Genomic DNA, 23686 nt, shown 5'->3' with positions numbered 1-23686 from the left:
CATTGTATGAGGGAGACACATGGACATTAAGACGAAGTGAAGAGAAGCGACTAGAAGCATTTGAAATGTGGATATGGAGAAGAATGGAACGTGTGAAGTGGACAGACAGAATAAGAAGTGAAGCTGTGTTGGAAAGAGTGGGTGAAGAAAGAATGATGCTGAAACTGATGAGGAATAGGAATTGGTTGGATTATTGACTGAGAAGAAACTGCCTTCTGAAGGATGCACTGGAAGAAATTGTGAACGGGCGAAGAGTTCGTGGCAGAAGAAGATATCAGATGATAGACAACATTAAGATATGTGGGTCTTATGAGGAGACTAAGAGGAAGGCAGAAAATAGGAAAGATTGGAGAAAGCTGGGTTTGCAGTGAAAGACCTCCCCTTGGGCAGAACAATGAATGAATGAATGAATGCGTCTAGGACGTAGCAAACGAAGTAGGTACGGAACTAGAAATCTGTTACCTATACATCATTGTAAAAATGCGCATTACTACATCATGTGCAAAAGTATCTCACAGGGGAGTTTCCGATTTCCCCAAAAGTTATTAGCACGATGATGAATTTTCACACAATCAGAATACAGTTTGGTTTGGATGTTATACACTTGAATTTTTCTGCATTTGTAATACACCGGATAAGCTGTGCCACTCAGTTTTTAACGGCCCTGACAGGTTACGTCCGTCCTCATCCTCATTCTTCTGTAACTCCCCTTCCCCCTCATTTCATGACGCAAGTACGCCCAACAACAGAAACGTGTTTCTGTAATACTTTTCCAGTAACGGAAAAAGTCCAAACAAGTCCGCTCCTCAGTGACAATTCAATAACGTACCCTCCGCAAGAACGGAAGAAATGATAGCTCGAGTTGCACAAGAAATCAGACGAGACCGCAGACAGTCAATAGATGATGTGTTATTTAACGACGCTGTATCAAATACTAGGTCATTTAGCGTAGATGAGGTTGGTGATAACGAGATGATATTTGGCGAGATGAGGCCGAGGATTCGCTATAGATTATCTTGCATTCACATTACGGTTGGGGAAAACCTAGGAAAAAACCAAACCAGGTAGTCAGCCCAAGCGGGGATCGAACCCGCGTCCGAACGCAACTTCAGACAGACAGGCAAGCGCTTTAACCGACTGAGCCACGCCGGTGGCTTTTCTCATGGTTCCGTGCAGTCCATTCTCTACAATGATTTGAAAATGCAACGTGTGTTCTAAGAAGCCTAGCAGTTGAGCAACGGGAAGAGCGGCAACTGGTTAGTGGAGACCCGATTGACAGGGTGGACCAGGATCCAACTCTCTTGCACAGAGTGATCACAGGTGACGAGATATGGTGTTTCCTTCACGGTCCGCACCCAAAGCGGCAGCCTTCAACGTGGAAATCTGCCGGCTCACCACGGCAAAAGAGATTCTGTGCCGACCGATCAAAGGGGAAAGTAATGCTTGAAGTGTTCTTCGATATCCAGGGTCTCGTACATTTCGAGTTTATTCCTTAGGATCGAACTGTTAGTAAGGAGGCGTATGTTGCAATTCTTCAGCGTCTTCGTGATGCACTTCGACGAAGAAGAGCCAACTTGTGGCAAGGACAGAATTGGGCTCTCCATCATGACAACGCTCCAGCACATCGGTCGCTCTTGGTGAGCGAATTCCTCGCACAACACAAAATACCTGTCCTTCCACAGCCACCATATTCTCCAGATCTTGCTTCAGCAGATTTCTACTTATTTCCTAAGGTCAAATCCCTACTCAAGGGACGGCGGTTTGCGTCAGCCGAAGAGGTGAAAATTCATGCGACAAGCGCTCTGCGGGAAGTGACCAAAGATGGGCTCCAGAAATATTTCGAGAAGTGGTATGGACGCTGGCAGAAGTGTGTCATTGCCCAGGGGGCGTACTTTGAAGGCGGTGTTGTGTAAATGGTTATATGCCATCTGCAACAAATGTAGGCCTATCTACACATGTTCGCACTGAATCTATACGCCTGGAGATTAGATCACCTATCACAAGAACAAGGCAGAGAAGTTGCCTATAGAGCATGGTGTTGCCACCCGAAGTTCCGGTACTTTCTGACTATTAGTATATATATATATATATATATATATATATATATATATATATATATATAATTCAATTTTGTTTATATTATATTTACGTAAATTGAAATGAAAGTATGTATGGAGATATAAATATTTATCAATTAAAATCTGACATCAGCGAATTTTACATCATTGAACTCAGGAGTCCTGAAATATAGTAAAATGTTAAACAAACATGGAAGAAAACATAGTTACTCGTAAATAATGGATTTTATAATCATCTTGAATTTATCTTTATCATTTTGATTATCTCTGTCGTTACTTATATGTCGTATATTTTGCAATGCATATTTATAAAAAAAAAAACAGCAACTTACTGATCATAGCTATAAATGCAGCAAATTCCGCGCTACTGAACAAGAAACACAGAAATCATCGGGCAAGGACTCAATACATTCAGTTGAATGAACAGAATAAAACATTGATGAAGAAACTGCTTCATTAGAATGATAGTAGATAGGATCATAAGTAGAAAAAATTTAAATAGATAAATGATTTATAACAATAATTTACGCCTTCACGAGACAGGAAGAAGTCTTACAGGTTGACAAAAATGTTAACTGACGCCCACATTCTATACATACAGTATGTGTAGAGTTTTAAAGCTTCGGTATACTACGGAATGGCAGTGTAGAATACGGCAGTTTTTCTTGCAGCATTCATAGAATACAATGCAGCCTGAGATACACCAAGGCTGTGCTAGTTACATAAACAACAGGCGATGTTATCAGTGCTATTAAAATGACGATATAATAAGCAGCATTTCTAACATACGTAGTGGTTTAGCGACCCAGCATTCGTGACTATAGAGAATGAGACCCCTGGTTCGATTCTTGTCCTGAGCATGAAAATTTGTCCTTAAAGAGACTATTTAATACTTTCACTCGTAAAGATCTAGAAGCTATGTGAGTGTGTATCAGTAGCGGCCGGTGACCGAAATCCTCGGTGAGGCCAGATGCAACTAGTTTAAGTGCCTCCGATAGGAAATGTTTATTCATGATATTAATTAGTACCGGTACTGTTATTATATTATTAATGTCATTATTACTGTATTATTACTGTATTATTATTATTATTATTATTATTATTATTATTATTATTATTATTATTATTACTATCATCATTATTATTAATGAAAAATAATGTCTTCAACAAATACTGTAAGTTGTTATGCTGTGAGTTTGTTTCAGTGATTGTTTGATGTGATGAAGCAATCCATATTATGCTCAGCTGAAGAAGTATTTCTTGAAATTCCCCTGGAAATATTTTTCAGATCACTGAAGCTTTCAGTAGACACACCTTTCTTTCTTTCTTTCTTTCTTTCTTTCTTTCTTTCTTCTTAATTTTTTCCTTTGACAGCAACAAACAAGGTTTGTTATTTTTAGTTTATTTTGCACCACATTATCACTTAACCATTTACGTTGCCCATATCAGGATGCAATAGAAACTCGCGTTTTAATTATCTGTCAGAAAAAAAAAGTCAGCGACGGCATAGGTATCTCGGTAGGCTATCTCTTTATTTAAAACTTCCTTTCTTTCAATATCATTTCTTCTCGAAAAAGGACACTCCAACAATGAATTAATTACATCATCATTATTTCTCGCATCTATTTCTGTTTATATTTTCCCGAAACATACTAAGGTTGGATAAAAAGTAATGGCAACAGTTCGATATTTCTGACATGGCTTTATTCACAGGGGTACAACATTTACGTACCTTCTATATAGTCGCCCCCCTTATTTATTACCTTTTGCCAAATGTTTGGAAGGCGTCGTACACCATCAGCCTGTCCATCTTTGTTGATGTTCCGTGTGTCAATGCCTCTACTACAATATTCCCCACTGCCGAATTCCCTTCGCACACGTGCATACTGATCCGCTGTTCGCTGTGGACTGTGTTCGTGTATCATGAAGTGCGCCTGGTGTTCTGTCTACCAGTAACCACTTGAAGTTCGTACATTCGGTCGGATATTAAACCATGTCACACTTTCTCTGACGGTCGAATATAAACCGGTTATAGATTTCTGTTCTGCAGCTGTCTACCCGTATATGTACTATGAAAGAGTAGCCTAATGGAACGGAGAAAAATTCTCTCCGGCGCCGGAATTTTAACCCGGGTTTTAGCTCTACGTGCTGACGCTTTATCCACTAAGCCACACCGGATTCCACCCCGGCGTCGGAAGAATCGTCTCAGTTTTAAGTTCCAACTCTTGGGTTCCCTCTAGTGGCCGCCCTCTGCACTACGTCATAGAATCTATGAACCCAGGACCGAAGTCCACACATGTGCTGAGGTGCACTCGTGATGAGTGACTACTTGGCTGGAGAGAATTTTTCTCCGTTCCATTACTCTTTCATCGTATGATGACGCAGAATATCTGCATGGAAATATCATATGTACTTCGGTACATTATAATAATATATATGATATGCGTAAATCAATTCGTGATTTAAGACGGCGCTTATTCCGTCGGATCCCGGCCAACTAGTCATTCATCACGAGTGCACCTCAGCACATGTGTGGACTTCGGTCCTACGTTCATAGACATCTATGACGTAGTGCAGAGGGCGGCCACTAGAGGGAACCCAAGAGTTGGAGCTTAATCTGAGACGATTCTAACCGGCGTCGGGGTTGTATCCGGTGTGGCTTAGAGGATAAAGCATCAGAGCTGAAAACCCGGGTTCAAGTCCCGGCGCCGGAGAGAATTTTTCTCCGTTCCATTACTCTTTCATCGTACAAATCAAGTAGTTTAGTTTCTCTTCTCAAGTAAGTTCAGCAGTACAGTGTACTTAAATTGATTACTTTACAAATTTAATTCAATTCTACTAATTACTAAATTTTATAGTACGATTCTACTTTTCATTTATATTATTGTAGTTTTATTATGATTTTTCTTTTTATTTATTTTATTGTATTTGTATTCCTGGTGGTGTGATGACCTTAACTTCACCAGAATAAATAAATAAATACCGATAAATAAATAAATACCGATAAATAAATAAAATTTTCTACAATACTTTCCTTCTCTGAACACGTAAGTACGAATGGTTGTATCTCTATCTCGCCAAAAATACGTTAGAAAACTAATAGGCATACTGCTCTCGTAAATTGGGCGAATGTTTTCAGTATGATTGTACTTCCTTCCAGACTGCCGCTGTCACTGTTCCCTCCCACTCCAGTACCGCGCTAGACTAGTCGGAACCGCATTCCTCTCAGCATTAAAGGCTGGTTCACAATAAACCGGGAACGGAAACGACAACGAGAACGAGAACAGAAATATTGTTAAAATAAATGTATTTAAATGTGGGCATTCACAATTAACTATTGTGAATGCTCGTATTCAAATACATTTATTTTAACATTATTTCCGTTCTCGTTCTCGTTTTCGTTCCCGGTTTATTGTGAACCAGCCTTAAAGTCCTCAGAGGATGACAGTACTATGTAAAACAGTGTTCTAATCCCTTTAAGTTTAAACCCATTCGATTTATCAGAGTGTTCTTAAGTTTATTGGACGTTCAGTTTATAGCACCATATAATGAGAACTACAGTCATTATTCCTTTAGACTGTCATAAAACACCAACTGGCTTTATTAAATCGTAACTTCGCCACAGTTTTAAAGCCCTTTCAGCCCTATTATAGTTTGGCCTAATACACAAGGCGGTGGGACGGACTTACGGCTACCATGCTGCAGTTGGATCCGGGTCCCGGGTTCATACTTGAGCCGCCGGCGATGGACTTTCTGAGAGCGATAACATTTTTAGTATGCCTTCTTTCCAGAAGAAAATAAACCTAAGAGGTCCATGTTGTAGATTTACAGAACGTAAAATAATTCTTTCCCCGTAGAGAAAGCTTCAGGCAAAGTTGTTAAAGCGTCATTAAATTACAGAATAAAAACTTTTTCTTTTTTGTCTCTTAATATGCATTCTGTCCTCTGACACGAAAACATCTTACTAACAGCATGTTTGGACTTGGTAATCGTGACTCCATTTACGTTTGTGGAAGTAACAAAACATTATCTGGGGCGCATAAATTGCCTCCATTCTCATTCGATACACAAGTAGGCCCTATGGTACTTTTCCACTAGTAAATAGTTGGTAAAATTTGTTGCTCAGGAAGCTGTCTACAAGATAGTTATATCATAGTCTACTATATACAGTCGCGAAGCTCAATATGTAGTAAAAATGCAAACATGGATAGTTGCCCACCACTTGGATCGCTACTATCGCCTCATCATCGCAGACCTCTCTCCTAGCAGACAACAAAATATGTTACACTTTCGTTGTCGTGTTCTTTTTGAAAAATTAACACTTTCCTTCCATCATTGAAATATTAAATGCATAAAGTTAATTTATTATTTTAATGAAGTATATTAAATTCCACCATAAACTCGAAGATACCTGCTAGAAATAAGTAGGCCTAATATAATTTTTGTTTGTGCAAAACGAACTGAAATTTACTATAATAGCTTCACTCATTCAAGATTATAGCGATAATTAACTATGAAACCAATAAATATTAATTTGCATTTCCCTTTACAACAATAATATTGGAAATATGAATTAATGGAGTAACTTAAGCGTACCGGTACTTGTAGTGTAGGCTTACGTAGTTAACAAAGTGGGATGAGGTTAAGCAATAATAATCACATCAGAATTGGAAATAAAATGTGATCAATAAATTTTATTGTAACAGACTTTTTCTACGTCTCTAGTAAAGCAACAAATAAAAATAACAACAAAATTAACAGCTATAATTAAAAACATATCCTTTGAAAAAAATAGGCCTAAGCAATAATAATCCCACCAGAATTGAAAATAAAACGTGATCAATAAATTTCGTTAAAACAAACTTAATTTTTCTACGTCTTTAGTAAAATAACATATAAAAATAATAACAAAATTAATAGCTACAATTAAAAATATATCCTCTGAAAAAAAAAAGTAGACTTAACCTTTATTTCTCTGGAAATTTAGCAGCCTAAGTGACAGAACTTTAACCGGTATCTAATGTCCTTTCGGTTAGACTGAAACATTTCATTGTGAAATTTAAGGATATAATGTATTCTAACAGTCACAAAGAACTTCAAAATTAAGAGTTTTGTTTCTGCACAGCATTCCTGTGTAAACCCAGGAATCTTTCTGAATCTTTCGGAAATCGGACAAAGGATAACTCTGGCCTCTTTCTCTTACTGTTGCTACAATTTATAGCACTACAAACGTCTCCTCCTTGTCCCATATTATTATTCCAATTATTATATTTTAGCCATTAACATTTTCATTACAACCAATAACGAACATTTCACAATCATCAATGTGAATACGCAACGAGCTAGCACTCGATAGAAATACGACACAGTCCAAAGTCGACCATGGACAATCTATTGTTTCTAGTTGCTAACCGCTTGGAGCGCTTTATCACGAGATTTGCAAAAAAACACCTCAAGCTTCGCGACTGTATATAGTAGACTGTGGTTATACAGAGATTTCATTTCAAAACTTCCCAGTCTAAATAACTACCTATTACACAACTTAGCACAGGACATGCAGTTGTAAATAGTGCTCCCGTGATCAAGAGCCCATCAATACTGCACAAGTGTTTGCTAAACGGAAACGCTAACTTCCACTCCAAAAATGCTTGCAACTATACATGGCTTTCATTTCAAAACTCTCCAGTCTAAATAACTAATTATTTAAATTGAATTCAATTTAAACAAAAACACGTCAATTTAGATATTGAGGCGAAGTCTAAAACCAGGCTTAATTGGATTTTAGATTTCACCCCTACCCCCAGCCACCTCACTTTGAAATTCAAAATGGCACCCCAATATTTTTATACTTAAATATGAAAGAGTATTCGATTGTTTATAGACCTCATTCATTTGTTTTCGCATCTCTTGTTTTCTATCGTCCCTTTCAGCTTTCCCAATAACAGGATCTGAACACGCTCTCGCCATGAAACAATACTAACAATACCATCCCATCGCACCTCCTCATACTCATCCTCTTTCACAATAGCCCTGCCAAGACTCTGGAATTCGTTACCTGCTAGCATCAGGGACTGTCGAAATAAAATTGAATTCAAACGCAAACTTACTAGGCACTTGGTCAGTAATTGAGACTCGTTCAGACATGGTTTCTTGTAAATAGTTCCCTTAATCTATCACAAAATATTTCAATATCCAGTAATTTCATCACTATAGAATTTTGTTATTGTAGGTTTAATTTGTAATTCAGTAAATACAAAACTATTCTTTGTTCTTAACTTCTATGATAAAATGTCTAGCTTTCATTAATCAGGTAATCTTGTCGTACTTTAATTGTTATTGTAATTGTAATTGTAAATTTAATATTAATTGTAATTTTATTCTTCATGTTATAGTTGTAATCCCCTGCGAGGAGCAGAGAAGGCCTGATGGTCTTATCTCTGCCAGGTTAAATAAATAAATACTAAATACTAACAGGACTGCCTCAATGGACAAAGCATAACCAACACACAGAATTAAAACAAAACTGAAATTAGACAGGAAAGACCAGAGTAGAGAAACGTAGAGTACGAACGAAATTCCTTCTTCATTATTCTCTTTCTTCAGTTCATTATAGGCCTACATGTAAACTACAGATTCCTGAAGCGTACTCTGAATGGCAAAACCTTTCTTTCTTGGAGGAGTCACTGCCATGCTATTTCTTCTCCGATATTATTTATTGTAATACAAATCTAAACATGAAAGAATTAATTAAAATGTGAAATGATATTTGTATCGGTTACCCAAGTGCATGTATCACACAAAGAATGTTATATTTATGTACACTTATCTGACTATAATCTTGAATTGTAACCACAACGCAATGCATAAAGTAACTATTAATTAGTATTAATAATAATACTGATACCGCAGAATAAATATGGGAAATGCCTGTTATTCTGTTGAGAAGCTTTTGTCATCCAGTCTGCTGTCAAAAAATCCGAAAGTTAGAGTTTATAAAACAGTTATATTACCGGTACCGGTTGTTCTGTATGGTTGTGAAACTTGGGCTCTCACTTTAAGAGAGGAACATAGGTTAAGGGTGTTTGAGGATAAGGTTCTTAGGAAAATATTTGGGGCTAAGAGGAATGAAGTTACAGGAGAATGGAGAAAATTACACAATACAGAACTGTACGCATTGTATTCTACACCTGACATAATTAGAACATTAAATCCAGACGTCTGAGATAGGCAGGGCATGTAGCACGTACGGGTGAATCCAGAAATGCATATAGAGTGTTAGTTGGGAGGCCGGAGGGAAAAAGACGTTTGGGGAGGCCGAGACATAGATGGGAGAATAATATTAAAATAGATTTGAGGGAAGTGGGATATGATGATAGAGACTGGATTAATCTTGCACAGGATAGGGACCGATGGCGGGCTTATGTGAGGGCGGCAATGAACCTCCGGGTTCCTTAAAAGCCATTACAGTAGTAAGTAAGTGATAATACTGATATTAATTAATTATTTGTATGTTCAAATTTCACTAATTTCCAGTAATCGACTCAGAAATTTAGAACAATTTGAATTTTCAGAATTTGCACTACCGACAACTGCTGTCACTGCTGCCAACATAACAGAAAATCACTACCAGTTGTAGTATTTCTCAGTACCGAAATTCGAAACGAAGTTGGCAAAAGAAAATTCAACCTGCAAACTAGAAAATCACCATAATCCACTAGCGTATGTAATAATGGGGGGAAAATGGTTAGATTTCACCCTTAGGGTATTAAGCTGATCCGGACTATAGTAGTGGCCTACAACTTTTTTTTACTATTTCTTGGATATACTTTTACTCAAGTGATGAGAAATAGTTTAACAAGCAGCTTTCTTCTTATTTTTTCTTCATTTTGTTATATTGTCACAGAACACTAGAACACCATTTTTGTAGAATATACGTATAAAATATAATACAATAAAGCTGAACGTTGTTCAGTGTCGCATTTAAATATATTTGTACCCTACTATTATTATTTACATAGAGGCTGATCGAAGTCGTTTTGCACTTCAATTTTAAGGGCTATAATACTTACGGACTCTTTTGGAAAGAAGGGTTGACGGGTTGAGATGAGATGAGCGAACTATGGGTAACTGCAGTCCTGGAGACAGGCCACTCAGTTGCCTAGCGGTCACTAGATTGAAAGACCAACCCCGGTTGAGAAGTCCAGTCTCGCCCTAGGCTTCTCGATGTTGTTTACCGATCTCCATCTGATATTACCAGCGCTGGTACTCGAACCTGTAAATAAATATTTTTAATGAAATAAAATTATACAACATGAGAAGTCACGAAATAAAATTTGCAAATTTGAGGGGTAAAGAAGAGCTGAAGGACTGAGACTTGGATATTACCTTGAAACTTCGGATTCGTCTAGTCCAGATCTATCCGAGAGAGCACTTCATTTATTTTTAGCTTTTTTATTTCAGATGTGAATGAAAATAGTTAGGAATGGACTCACCTTTGAAAATGTCGGAATATAATATATGATGGAATAAATATCAGATTAGAATACAACAAGCGAATAGAGCAGAGTATGAGGAATCTAAAATGCTACGGAACTATTCTGCTGTTCAGCAGCCATCTGATTTAACAATCTAGAACTTTATGAAGAAGTGAGAGAAACAGGCATATTTTTAAATAAAAATAAATTGCGTATTAAGCGAATATCTATAGCCTATATATAATATGAACTGGTAATGGAAATTACGGGAAAACGGCTGAACGGATTTTAATGAATGACCCGTCATTTTGAAGCTTCGCATCCAAGAATTTTCAGAAAAATAATAACATTCAGCGAAGCGTTAGTTTTCCTACATAATTTTCCTATTTTCCAAATCCATCTTTCGTCAGTTTTCAGAACTAATTGCATTTCAGAATAAAACACACACTACAGTAAACAATAGACTATTACACGAAGGCTGAGACCTGCAGAATTGCTAATATATTTATATATTATTATTTTAATGTACCGAAGTACATATGATACTTCCATGCAGATATTCTGCGTCATCATACGATGAAAGAGTAATGGAACGGAGAAAAATTCTCTCCGGCGCCGGGATTTGAACCCGGGTTTTCAGCTCTACGTGCTGAGACGATTCTGACCGGCGTCGGAGTTGTATCCGGTGTGGCTTAGTGGATAAAGCATCAGCACGTAGAGCTGAAAACCCGGGTTCAAATCCCGGCGCCGGAGAGAATTTTTCTCCGTTCCATTACTCTTTCATCGTATGATGACGCAGAATATCTGCATGGAAATATCATATGTACTTCGGTACATTAAAATAATAATAATATATGATATGCGTAAATCACTTCGTGATTTAAGACGGCGCTTATTCCGTCGGATCCCGGCCAACTAGTCACTCATACCGAGTGCACCTCAGCACATGTCTGGACTTCGGTCCTGCGTTCATAGACATCTATGACGTAGTGCAGAGGGCGGCCACTAGAGGGAACCCAAGAGTTGGAGCTTAATCTGAGACGATTCTGACCGGCGTCGGAGTTGTATCCGGTGTGGCTTAGTGGATAAAGCATCAGCACGTAGAGCTGAAAACCCGGGTTCAAATCCCGGCGCCGGAGAGAATTTTTCTCCGTTCCATTACTCTTTCATCGTATAATATATTTATAGTTCAATTCAATTGGTTATCAAAAACTTCAAGACTTACTAAAAATAATTTACAATCTGCGGTGTGTAATTTTCTGTGTATTCGATATTAAAATCTACAAAACTTGAGGTGGTTTGATGACATTATTACCATTAGAAATGAAATATTATTATAGTTAATGCAATGATGTTTATATATAAAACTACAAAACTTGCGTAAGGTAATATTAGGCCAATTTTTATTAAAATCAAATATTTTTATAGTTATTAATCAAGTAGGGTTTGGTTTTTTTTCACATAACCTACTTAATAGGGGTGTGGTGTAGATACTTATATCCATCATTCTCTTCAGTATTGGCTCGAGAGAGCGCAAAAATTACAGTATTACGTACTGATAAAATAAGAGGCCTACAAAATTTTGTAGTCTCCCGATCTTTTCAGCAAGATCTCTTAGCAGGATAAAATGATTTTACCCTCTACATTTCAAGCTCTACATGCAGCAGCTATACCAAGATTCTATGTCTATTGTTCGAAAGCATAGCAAACCTGACTTTTTTTAACTTTCACCTACAATCCACAATGACCTGAAATAGCTATTGCTTTACTCCCACATGAAAAACCCACTGATCGTCCTGACATTGTTACTTGCGTTTTCGTGCTGAAACTAAAAAATTGAAGCTGGATAGGTTCAAGGAAACGTATTTGGCATAAAAAACATTCAGAGGGAGTATGTTTCATTATTATGGGAGAAAATAACTTTCAAAATGTCTGGTACCGTATTTTTCATTGAAAATAAATACGAAAAATTTTTATTTGAACGTCTAATGAACTTAGTTTGCAGCATTTGCTGCACAAGCCACTAGTATAACTATTCAGTAAACAGTGTTCAAAACAATGATTTCACCAGTCCTTTGGTATATGTCTATGAATAGCCGAACTCTCAGCTTTACTGTGTTGTAAGTATAGCAACGATGACGTATATTGTCCTCTGTTCAACGAGGCCGATCGAAGTAGTGAGGAAATCCTCATATAGATGGCATCAGCGACAACGGCAGCTTGGAGCCTCTACGGCAGCTGCACGAATCGATGATGACGTCACAACGCGCGCTGCATCTCAAACAATGCTCAATCTCTTCTCTGTCTGCAGATAAAGAGAAACTTTTGTAAATACAGAACTATTTGAATTGCTCAAGCGGTTTGTGGGTACGCCGGAAAACCTGTAGATTGGAAGCATTGTCAATATTAAACACGTGACCTACTTGGTCGGTCGACTTCGGAATGAGAAACGTCTGTTTCCACTTCATGAGAACCATTCACAACTTTCTGAATAGCATTTGAGGCAAATGTGAGCTCGTCGGCGGTTGACAATATTGATCTGTAATGGTCAAATTGCATCTGTCGTCATAGAATAACGACAACCTCTTTTCAAAAACGGGGTTAAGGTGATCAAGTCACGCCAAAGAGTTTGTTCATCTGCGCACTGGAAATCTGTTGTATTAAGCCTATAATTACGCGAACAGTACTGCAAAGCTGGTGAATAATAACTGGGTCCGCTTCCCTCTTTTCCCTTTTCGCTTCTTTCAACTTTTCGTACTTTTTCATTTCATTTTTTGTATTCCATAGATCTTGCATCGGGAGGAAATTAAACACAGAATAAATATGGGAAATGCCTGTTATTATTCGGTTGAGAAGCTTTTATCATCCAGTCTGCTGTCAAAAAATCTGAAAGTTAGAATTTATAAAACAGTTATATTACCGGTTGTTCTTTATGGTTGTGAAACTTGGACTCTCACTTTGAGAGAGGAACATAGGTTAAGGGTGTTTGAGAATAAGGTGCTTAGGAAAATATTTGGGGCTGAGAGGGATGAAGTTACAGGAGAATGGAGAAAGTTACACAACACAGAACTGCACGTATTGTATTCTTCACCTGACATAATTAGGAACATTAAATCCAGACGTTTGAGATGGGCAGGGCATGTAGCACGTATGGGCTAATCCAGAAATGCATATAGAGTATTAGTTGGGAGGCCGGAGGGAAAAAGACCTTTAGGGAGTTCGAGACGTAGATGGGAAGATAATATTAAAATGGATTTGATGGAGGTGGGATATGATGATAGAGAATGGATTAATCTTACTCAGAATAGGGACCAATGGCGGGCTTATGTGAGGGCGCCAATGAACCTCCGGGTTCCTTAAAAGCCAGTTAATAAGCAAGTAAGTATAGATCTTGCATCTGCATTGTAGCTTTTAGATTTGGAACAAGTCAAAATTATAAAAATAAATGTACAATACATAGGCCTAATAAACAGATTAATTCAATTTACAAACACGAAAAATTATTCATCACTGCAATAGAAGGGGGAGGTGAAAAAATTCAAATATAATGGAGCAACTTACATACTTATTTACTTACAAATGGCTTTTAAGGAACTCGCAGGTTCATTGCCGCCCTCACATCAGCCCGCCATCGGTCCCTATCCTGTGCAAGATTAATCCAGTCTCTATCATCATAACCCATCTCCCTCAAATCCATTTTAATATTATCCTCCCATCTATGTCTCGGCCTCCCTAAAGGTCTTTTTTCCTCCGGCCTCCCACCTAACACTCTATATGCATTTCTGGATTCGTCCATATGTGCTACATGCCCTGCCCATCTCAAACGTCTGGATTTAATGTTCCTAATTATGTCAGGTGAAGAATACAATGCGTGCAGTTCTGTATTGTATAATGTTCTCCATTCTGCTATAACTTCATCCCTCTTAGCCCCAAATATTTTCCTAAGAACCTTATTCTCAAACACCCTTAATCTCTGTTAATCTCTCAAAGTGAGAGTCCAAGTTTCACAACCATACAGAACCGGTAAAACTTGAATTAATATTAGTAAATAATGAATAACTAACAGATGGTAGATGGAGATCTGATTTGTGTCTTGTATTAAAATTATAAAATTTTGATTAGTAGACCTACTAAAATGAATGTATCTTGGTTCTTAATATAAAACATCATCAGAGAAACAATAGTTCTAAAGTTTTGAAAAACATTTTACATGATGTCTTTTTATGTACACCTGTCATTATCCTTATAGCTTTCTTATCTAAAATAAAAATATTATGTTTACCTTCAAATGAGTTGCCCCAGAATATTAATCCACAATTCCTTATAGAATGAAAGTGTGCAAAGTATAACATTTTAAGCGTGTTTATATTGCATAACATGCAGAGTTGAATTTAGGAGTAATATATTTTGTGTGTCTTCCAATTCAAGTGATTATCCAATTCCAAACCAAGAAACTTTTGTGTTTACTTGATATCAGTTCCATTTAATCTAATATTATAGGAAAATCACAGTTTTAACATTAAGTGATAGTTTATTTCCATTAAACCATTCATTAGTTTCAATACTGTATTAGAAGTGTTTATAAAGTGATTGTATCGTTTACTTGAGATAATCATATTTGTATATCTTTATATAAGATTCATACATTCATAGTGTTCGCAAACCCAGCATTCTCCAGTCTTTCCTATTTTCTGCCTTCCTCTTAGTCTCCGCTTATGGTTCATATATCTTAATGTCGTCTATTATTTGTCTTTTTCTGCCCCGAACTCTTCTCCCGTCCACCATTCCTTCCAGTGCATCCTTCAGTAGGCAGTTTCTTCTCAGTCAGTGACCCAGCCAATTCCTTTTCCTCTTCCTGATCAGTTTCAGCATCATTCTTTCTTCACCCACACTTTCCAGCACAGCTTCGCTTCTTATTCTGTCTGTCCGTTTCACACGCTCCATTCTTCTCTTTATCCACATTTCAAGTGCTTCTATTTGCTTCTCTTCACTTCGTCGTAATGTCCATGTTTCTGCCCCATACAATACCACACAAAGCACTTCACTAGTCTCTTCCTTAGTTATTTTTCCAGAGGGCCGCAGAAGATGCTCCTTTTTCTATTAAAAGCTTCCTTTGTCATTGCTATCCTCGTTTTGACTTCCTGGCTGCAGCTCATGTTACTGCTTATAGTACACCCCCAATTATCTGAAGCTGTCCACTTGCTCTACTGTTTCATTTAGAATTCGAAAGTTTACTTTAAATAAGATTACTTAGAATAGATTGCTTTTAGTGATGCTAAGTCATTAATATAAACTAAAAACAATAATGGTCCTAAAATTGATCCGTGGGGAACACCATGTTGAATATTTATGAATTTTGAATAAGTAACTTTGTGACTATTTGGGATATTTATTTCTACGTTTTGTTTCTATTTAATAAGTGAAAGCAAACCAGCTTCAGGTCTCATCTTTAATACCATGTAACTTCAATTTGTCTACTAACATATTATTATCTACACGGTCAAATGCTTTAGCTAAATCACAAAATATTCCTCCAATATGTAGGTCTACTTTCGACACACTTCTTCTTCTTCTTTCCATTCTTTTATTATATCTTTCTTACTCCTTTTTTTCTTTCTCTCGTCATTCCCTTCTTCTTCCTTTTTCACTCCCCCCTCCCAAACAGCCACGAGGGCAACGATTGATTAAGATGACGACAGTCCCTCTTATCATATCAAGTGTCAGGGGAGATAACTGCCATTCGTAACGCTGACGTCTATATCAGGGCTGGGCGGACGCTTAATATTCATCCGTAACCGCATCAACGCTGCGCGGTGTTCGGCGGTGAAGAAAGGGGTAGAAGAGAATTCATATGGCTCCCCGTGAGAGAGTAGAATCAGCTCTTGGTGCCCAGCCCTGGTCTATATTATCTCGACAAGGATTACTTAACAAGTGTACTTGAGTGTATTTCTGGTCATGAGATAATTATAAACAAACAATCATCTGGAAGATCATGCATTAATGGAACTCAAATTAAATCTCAAACAAACTAATTTTATCCACGACTAAATGTGCAGAAGCGGGAAGTTAAATATTACGTAACGGTCATCAGTGTGAGCTCTTCTCATAGAGACACATTTATTTGTCTCTCTCAGTCAGTGTTGAATAGAAAGTACTGGATTCCCTCTGTGTTATCTCTCTGGTCTGGCGTAGTTTATTACAGTTTTTCAAACTTCAAAATGTTTTTCATAATATGAAGGATTTTTCATCATATTTTCCCTTTATTATTATTATTATTATTATTATTATTATTATTATTATTATTATTATTATTATTGTTGTTAAATAATTGAGGTCTTCAGCTTTTGCTAAGAGAGGAGCACACACATCTAGGAGCAGTAGTATTTAATTTTAATGATGCTTTGTACCTGAATATTTGTGGGCGGATTTTAGCAAATATTTATGTTTTCTTCCTTAGTTGCAAATCATATGCTACCATAATATAAATGAAATTCAAACTTAAGGGGTTAATGCATATTTCAGCTTTTTAGATACCTAGTGTTTAAGGGGACACTCCACTAAAAATGACAACTTTTTTCCTAATCATTTTTCCCCAACTAAATTTTGAAATCATGTTTGCTATGTAAAGGACTAACACAATCCAAATTTTTAACTCCCGAATGTTTTTGACTGTTGATTTTTTTAAATATTTTTACATAAATTTTCAAACCTAAGTTTTTAGCAGAAGATCTCAATTTTGAAGCTTCTCTTTTTTTTTTTTTTGGTTACACTCACAAGACATAGAGAAACAATTCTATGCATTCATTTTATGAAATATCTCATTTATTCACTTTCAATTTTTTTTTTAATTTTAAAAATGTTATTTTTTTCTATAATTCATGAAAAAAAATTAATAAAATAAACTAGCAGCATTTCTCATAAAATAAATGCATAGAAACATGCAGCTACGTCATTAATACTTTCAGTGAAAATTTCATCCAGATTGATTAATATTTCACATAAAGAGTTGGTGTTGAATAAAAAAAATAAACTTACAAGAAAATAAATTTGAAAGTAAAATTAATATTTATGTAAATCAAAATTCCCCTCCGCTACATTCATCTAGTAGCCTCAGGGAACCAACTTTAGAACAAAAAGTTACTAGATTTGTAATTAGATATTTGTAAAAAAAAAAAAGAATTTTTTGATGAAAAAATAATTTTGACAGCTTTTTAATACCACGCACCCTTACAGTCTTAATTTAAAAAAAAATTAAACATATTTTTAATCAGAATTGATGTAAATTGAATTGGGGTATGAAAATATATATTCTAAAGAAGTGAAATAGCCAACAATTTTTTTTTTTTTTTGGAAAATGTTCATGGCTTTCAGAGGAATCTCCCGTTAAGGGGACACTCAACTATATTTTGGAACTTTTTTCCTATTTGACCAATCTTTTTCAAATTTGGAGAAAAAGTTTAATATACACATGGAAAGTAACATGCAAAATCTCAGCTCATCAGATCCAATACTTTTCAAAATAAAAAATATTTAAATTTTTAATCAATCATTAATTGAAATATCACTTTTAATTATCATGTTTTATTTTTTGGCTTTGTGCATTTGACCTGGACTTCTCAATGAATAGAGGAAGAATTATGCGTATTGATTTAGTTCTGTTACGTAAATTAGTGTAGAAATTTAATTTTTCATTTCTATGACACTTTTTCTCCAATTTTTAAGTTGAGTGTCCCCTTAAGCCAAGATTAAGAATACGAAAAATTGGAAAAATGGAATACAGAAGAAACGGAGACTACATTGAAACACATTACAGAAGTTATATTTTATTTATTGCAATCTAAGAACATACAGTCAATGAACTGTTATCAGCGAATCAGTGAGGACAATTCTGCGGTAAACAGTAAAATACTCCTTAATTAAACGCATTGCTGACTGTGCAAATGTATAGCACTGGGATGTTATGCCAGATGAAAGTTGAGATTAAAAGAACAGATGTCAAAGCAAGAAGCCGCCTTAACGTCTTAATTCGCACGCGCCTAAGATTTTGATATTTGTAACGAGAACGCAGGCGACTGTTCTCACGGCGGGCTCGTACTGACATGACTGGTTTAGATATGAAATTTCATATTTTGCCTGTCTCTATGACGACTATCCAGAAGCCATTTCCTGGACGAACTAGACCGAAGTATACGCTTTTTAGATTTACAGCGAGATAAGATGCGAAAATACAAAGTAACAAAGCGTTTTCCATAGTGGATTCGTCAAAACTGAAGATTGAAGACTACGAATATTGAGCTACGTATATGGATGCTCCACAACTCCAACGATTTATATGCGCAGTTTTACATGATGACTTACTTGAGCGTCTGCATATATCTTGGTCCAGTCATTGGATATTAATGTTGATGAAAGTGGTGATTATTAAAAGCGTTAATCATCATTTTATTTAACTATGCTTTCGGCTACGGGAGATATGCTGGAGTAGTGAGGTGACCGGCGAGAATTAATGTTAATATGGACGATAAACTGCCAAATAATTTTGCTGTAAGTCCTACAGTTCAGGCTTTATAATAACTATTCTGTGTATTGGTTTTCCTGTCTAACATTCTTTTTATTTATTTAAAATCTGTTATTTCTATACGATGGTATGTTATGAAGAGTTTACAGAATATTAGTTCTAATAGAAATTTATCTGTTCATTAACAATGCTCTTCTTGTTAATATTACTTACTTACTTACTTAATTACTTACTGGCTTTTAAGGAACCTGGAGGTTCATTACCGCCCTCACATAAGCCCGCCATTGGTCCCTATTCTGAGCAAGATTAATCCAGTCTCTACCATCATATCCCATCTCCCTCAAATCCATTTTAATATTATCTTCCCATCTACGTCTCAGCCTCCCCAAAGGTCTTTTTCCCTCCGACCTCCCAACTAACACTCTATATGCATTTCTGGATTCGCCCATACGTGCTACATGCCCTGCCCATCTCAAACGTCTGGATTTAATGTTCCTAATTATATCAGGTGAAGAATACAATGCGTGCAGTTCTGTGTTGTGTAACTTTCTCCATTCTCCTGTAACTTCATCCCTCTTAGCCCCAAATATTTTCCTAAGCGCCTTATTCTCAAATACCCTTAACCTATGTTCCTCTCTCAAAGTGAGAGTCCAAGTTTCACAACCATAAAGAACAACCAGTAATATAACTGTTTTATAAATTCTAACTTTCAGATTTTTTGACAGCAGACTGGATGATAAAAGCTTCTCAACCGAATAATAACAGACATTTCCCATAGTTATTCTGTGTTTAATTATCTCCAGAGTATCATTCATATTTGTTACTGTTGCTCCCATGTATTTTAATTTTTCCACCTCTTCAAAGGATAAATTTCCAATTTTTATATTTCCATTTCGTACAATATTCTGGTCACGAGACATAATCATATACTTTGTCTTTTCGGGATTTACTTCCAAACCTATCTCTTTATTTGCTTCCAGTAAAATTCCCGTGTTTTCCCTAATCGTTTGTGGATTTTCTCCTAACATATCCATGTCATCCGTATAGACAAGAAGCTGATGTAACCCGTTCACTTGTTAATATTATTGTTAAAATTATATTAATTCTAATTTCAAGGGATAGTTTATTTAAAAAATTACTTTTAGTGATTGCAGAAGTAGGGTTATTATTTACTTTAAATTGGTTTAAGAGAGCATTGATTGCTTTCACTCAACTTCATATCAACTATTCACCTCGGCATACTGCCTCTAACTGCTCTCTTATAAACAGTATCGAAGCACATTCTGAATACCTATTTCTAAGGTCAAACTTAATACTAAAGATATACGGTTTCTTGTCAGTGAAATGATAGCTTAATGATTTTCAAAATACCTGTAATTTAAAAGGACCGTTACATAGAGAAATGTTTTATCATTTCGGAATTTACGCGAGATATACCAAAAACAATAGTAATGGCCTTCTGGGTACTGTACAAGGCCAAGAACAGCAGTAGCAAAAAATAATGAAACAGAAGCTCAAAATAACAGTTTTAACTATCTACCATTATAATATTATGTTTTAGTATATTAAGAAGTCCACACCTGTGGAGTAACGGTTAGCGCGTCTGGCCGCGAAACCAGGTGGCCCGGGTTCGATTCCCGGTTGGGGCAAGTTACCTGGTTGAGGTTTTTTCCGGGGTTTTCCCTCAACCCAGTATGAACAAATGCTGGGTAACTTTCGGTGCTGGACCCCGGACTCATTTCACCGGCATTATCACCATCTCATTCAGATGTTAAATAACCTAAGCTGTTGATAAAGCGTCGTAAAATAACCTACTAAAATAAAAAAATATATATTAAGAAGGGGAATTCTATGAATTCGATTTTTTTTATTACTTATTTTTGCTTTGATATTACAGCTAAATTTAAGTAATACTAAAAGAAAGGAAATACCGAAGTATATGAAGTTATGTTTTTTTTTTTTAATTTTCTATAATTCATGAAAAAAAAATTAATAAAATAAACTAGCAGCATTTCTCATAAAATAAACATAGAAACATGCAGCTACGTCATTAATACTTTCAGTGAAAATTTCATCCAGATTGATTAATGTTTCACATAAAAAGTTGGTGTTGAATAAAAAAAATAAACTTACAAGAAAATAAATTTGAAAGTAAAATTAATATTTATGTAAATCAAAATTCCCCTCCGCTACATTCATCTAGTAGCCTCAGGGAACCAACTTTAGAACAAAAAGTTACTAGATTTGTAATTAGATATTTGTAAAAAAAAAAAAGAATTTTTTGATGAAAAAGTAATTTTGACAGCTTTTTAATGCCACGCACCCTTACAGTCTTAATTAAAAAAAATTAAACATATTTTTAATCAGAATTGATGTAAATTCAATTGGGCTATGAAAATATATATTCTAAAGAAGTGAAATAGCCAACAATTTTTTTTTTTTTTTTTTTGGAAAATGTTCATGGCTTTCAGAGGAATCTCCCGTTAAGGGGACACTCAACTATATTTTGGAACTTTTTTCCTATTTGACCAATCTTTTTCAAATTTGGAGAAAAAGTTTAATATACACATGGAAAGTAACATGCAAAACCTCAGCTCATTAGATCCAATACTTTTCAAAATAAAAAATATTTTAATTTTTAATCAATCATTAATTGAAATATCACTTTTAAATACTAAATACTAATACTAAAAGAAAGAAAATACCGAAGTATATGAAGTTATGTTTTACCTTGTAACTGCGAATGTTAGAGAAGCTGTGATTGAGGTTCTGGCTGATACGTACATCTATTATCAGGCAATACATCTCACTTGACGATATGTGTCAGAGGAAGAATAATTGTATGTATGCATCTGAAGTCTGATTAGTGCAATCAGTCAGCGATATATGCAATGGAGGAGGAAAGGAATTAGCCACCCTACCCCATTATCTCCTGGCCTAGTTGCCTTATAAGTTATGCCTTGTTGGTATCACTTGTGAGGTTCAGATCTGTCTTTGGACAGTTGACTAAACAACAACAATACTGAGAAAAATGACGTTATAAAAGAAGGATTATGAGTGACATAAACTGTACAGGACAAATGCGGAAAATACGTTTAATGCACAACAATCACAATAGGATGGAAGAGCAATTTTTTTTACGGAAATACGCATTACAACCAAGTTACTTCGAAAAACGGATCCGTTATTTTACAACAAAGTAAATACTGTAGATGTATTTTCCGTCCCTGTCTGATTCCACACTAGCACACAGCTGTAATATTTAATAAGTTCTTACGTATGCAGAATTAGTAGTAAAGGTTAATTAAATGTGGCAACGGACTGGCCTTCATTCCTACCTGTAGTTATACTCGGTGTACGTGTAATCACAGACCACTCGGTGCCACTCTGTCATCTGGCCGCTGTAAGTACATGTCAACAACCGCAAACCATTGCCAAGTCTGTGGTAAGAATTTGCAGCATTACACGTATTTATAACGATGCTTTACAAACTGGTACACATGTATATACTTGCATGAAGTAGGTAATCATTTCCGTACCTATAGAACACCAGAATGAATAAATATATTTTACTTGATGTACGGCACATACCGTATTTACTCGAAAATAAGATCCCCCATTTTTACCAGATTTTTGTCTTTAAATTTGGGAGAGTCTTATATTCGCAACGGGTCTTAAAATCGAGTATACAGGGTGTTAAAAAGTGTATCCAATATTTTAGGAGGTGCTAGTAGCCTATGTCTCGAAACAAGAAAATAATGTCTAATAAACATGATTCAGAGCTGCGTTCGGGCTTGGGTTTCTTTGGTCTTTGGTTTCTTCCGATGTTCTCCACAGCCGTGGGACTGAAGCCGGATGGTGTATGGCGAGTCCTTGGCATCAACCCCTTTGATTAGATTACCCCCCCCCCCTTTGATTTGATTACCTGGTTGGGTTTTTCCGAGGTTTTCCCCAAACCAAAAGGCAAATGCCGGGTAATATTTTGGCGAATCCTCAGACCTCACCTCATCTCACTACATCTCGCCAAAATATTGTAAAAAATTGCACAAAATTGTAAAAATTGTAGAAAATTACTAAATTGTAAAACTATAAAAATTTGTAAAAATTGTAATTGTAATATTGTAAAATTTTGACTTGTTCCACATCTTAAAGCTTCATTGCTCATGTAAGATCTATGGAATAAAATAAATGAATGAATGAATGCATGAATGAATGAATGAATGAATGAACACATACTTTCTGAGATCTGAACACATGTTCATAGGAGGTGCTCAATGTGACGTCCATTCATGGCAATGCATTCCTCTGCCCTTCGGCGTAAGGAATCACGCACTCTTTGAAATTTGTTTTAATACGTTAATAAAAAAGTCCAGATAACGAGCCCCGGTTAATCTCTGTGGTAGCACGTATGGCTCTATTAATCTATCACCAAGAACGCCTGCCCATAAGCTGATTGAGAATCGGTGCTGATGCATTGTTTCTTCAACTGCATGGGGATTTTCATCAGCCCACATATGCTAATTACGAAAATTCACAACACCATCTCTGCTGAACCCCGCTCATATCCGCAATCAGACTTTTTTTTTCAGTATTCCTTGCGACGTATCAGTATTCTA

The 23686-nt window shown here is 36.1% G+C and overlaps 1 protein-coding gene across 1 annotated transcript in view; it reads right to left on the bottom strand.

Annotated features, from left to right (window-relative positions):
* The window catches only part of Orct (Organic cation transporter), a 119744-nt gene that overhangs the window by 67042 nt on the left and 29016 nt on the right, over window positions 1-23686 (bottom strand). Inside the window, exon 2 of the mRNA XM_069817292.1 lies at window positions 10148-10350. The gene's annotated coding sequence lies outside the window, so the exon portion shown is untranslated. The remainder of the gene's footprint in view (window positions 1-10147; window positions 10351-23686) is intronic.

The sequence above is a fragment of the Periplaneta americana genome, chromosome 17, assembly GCF_040183065.1.
Source record: "Periplaneta americana isolate PAMFEO1 chromosome 17, P.americana_PAMFEO1_priV1, whole genome shotgun sequence".
Taxonomy (NCBI): Eukaryota; Metazoa; Arthropoda; class Insecta; order Blattodea; family Blattidae; genus Periplaneta; species Periplaneta americana.
Note: the sequence above shows the minus strand (reverse complement) of the source record. Positions and strands in the feature narration are given on the sequence as shown.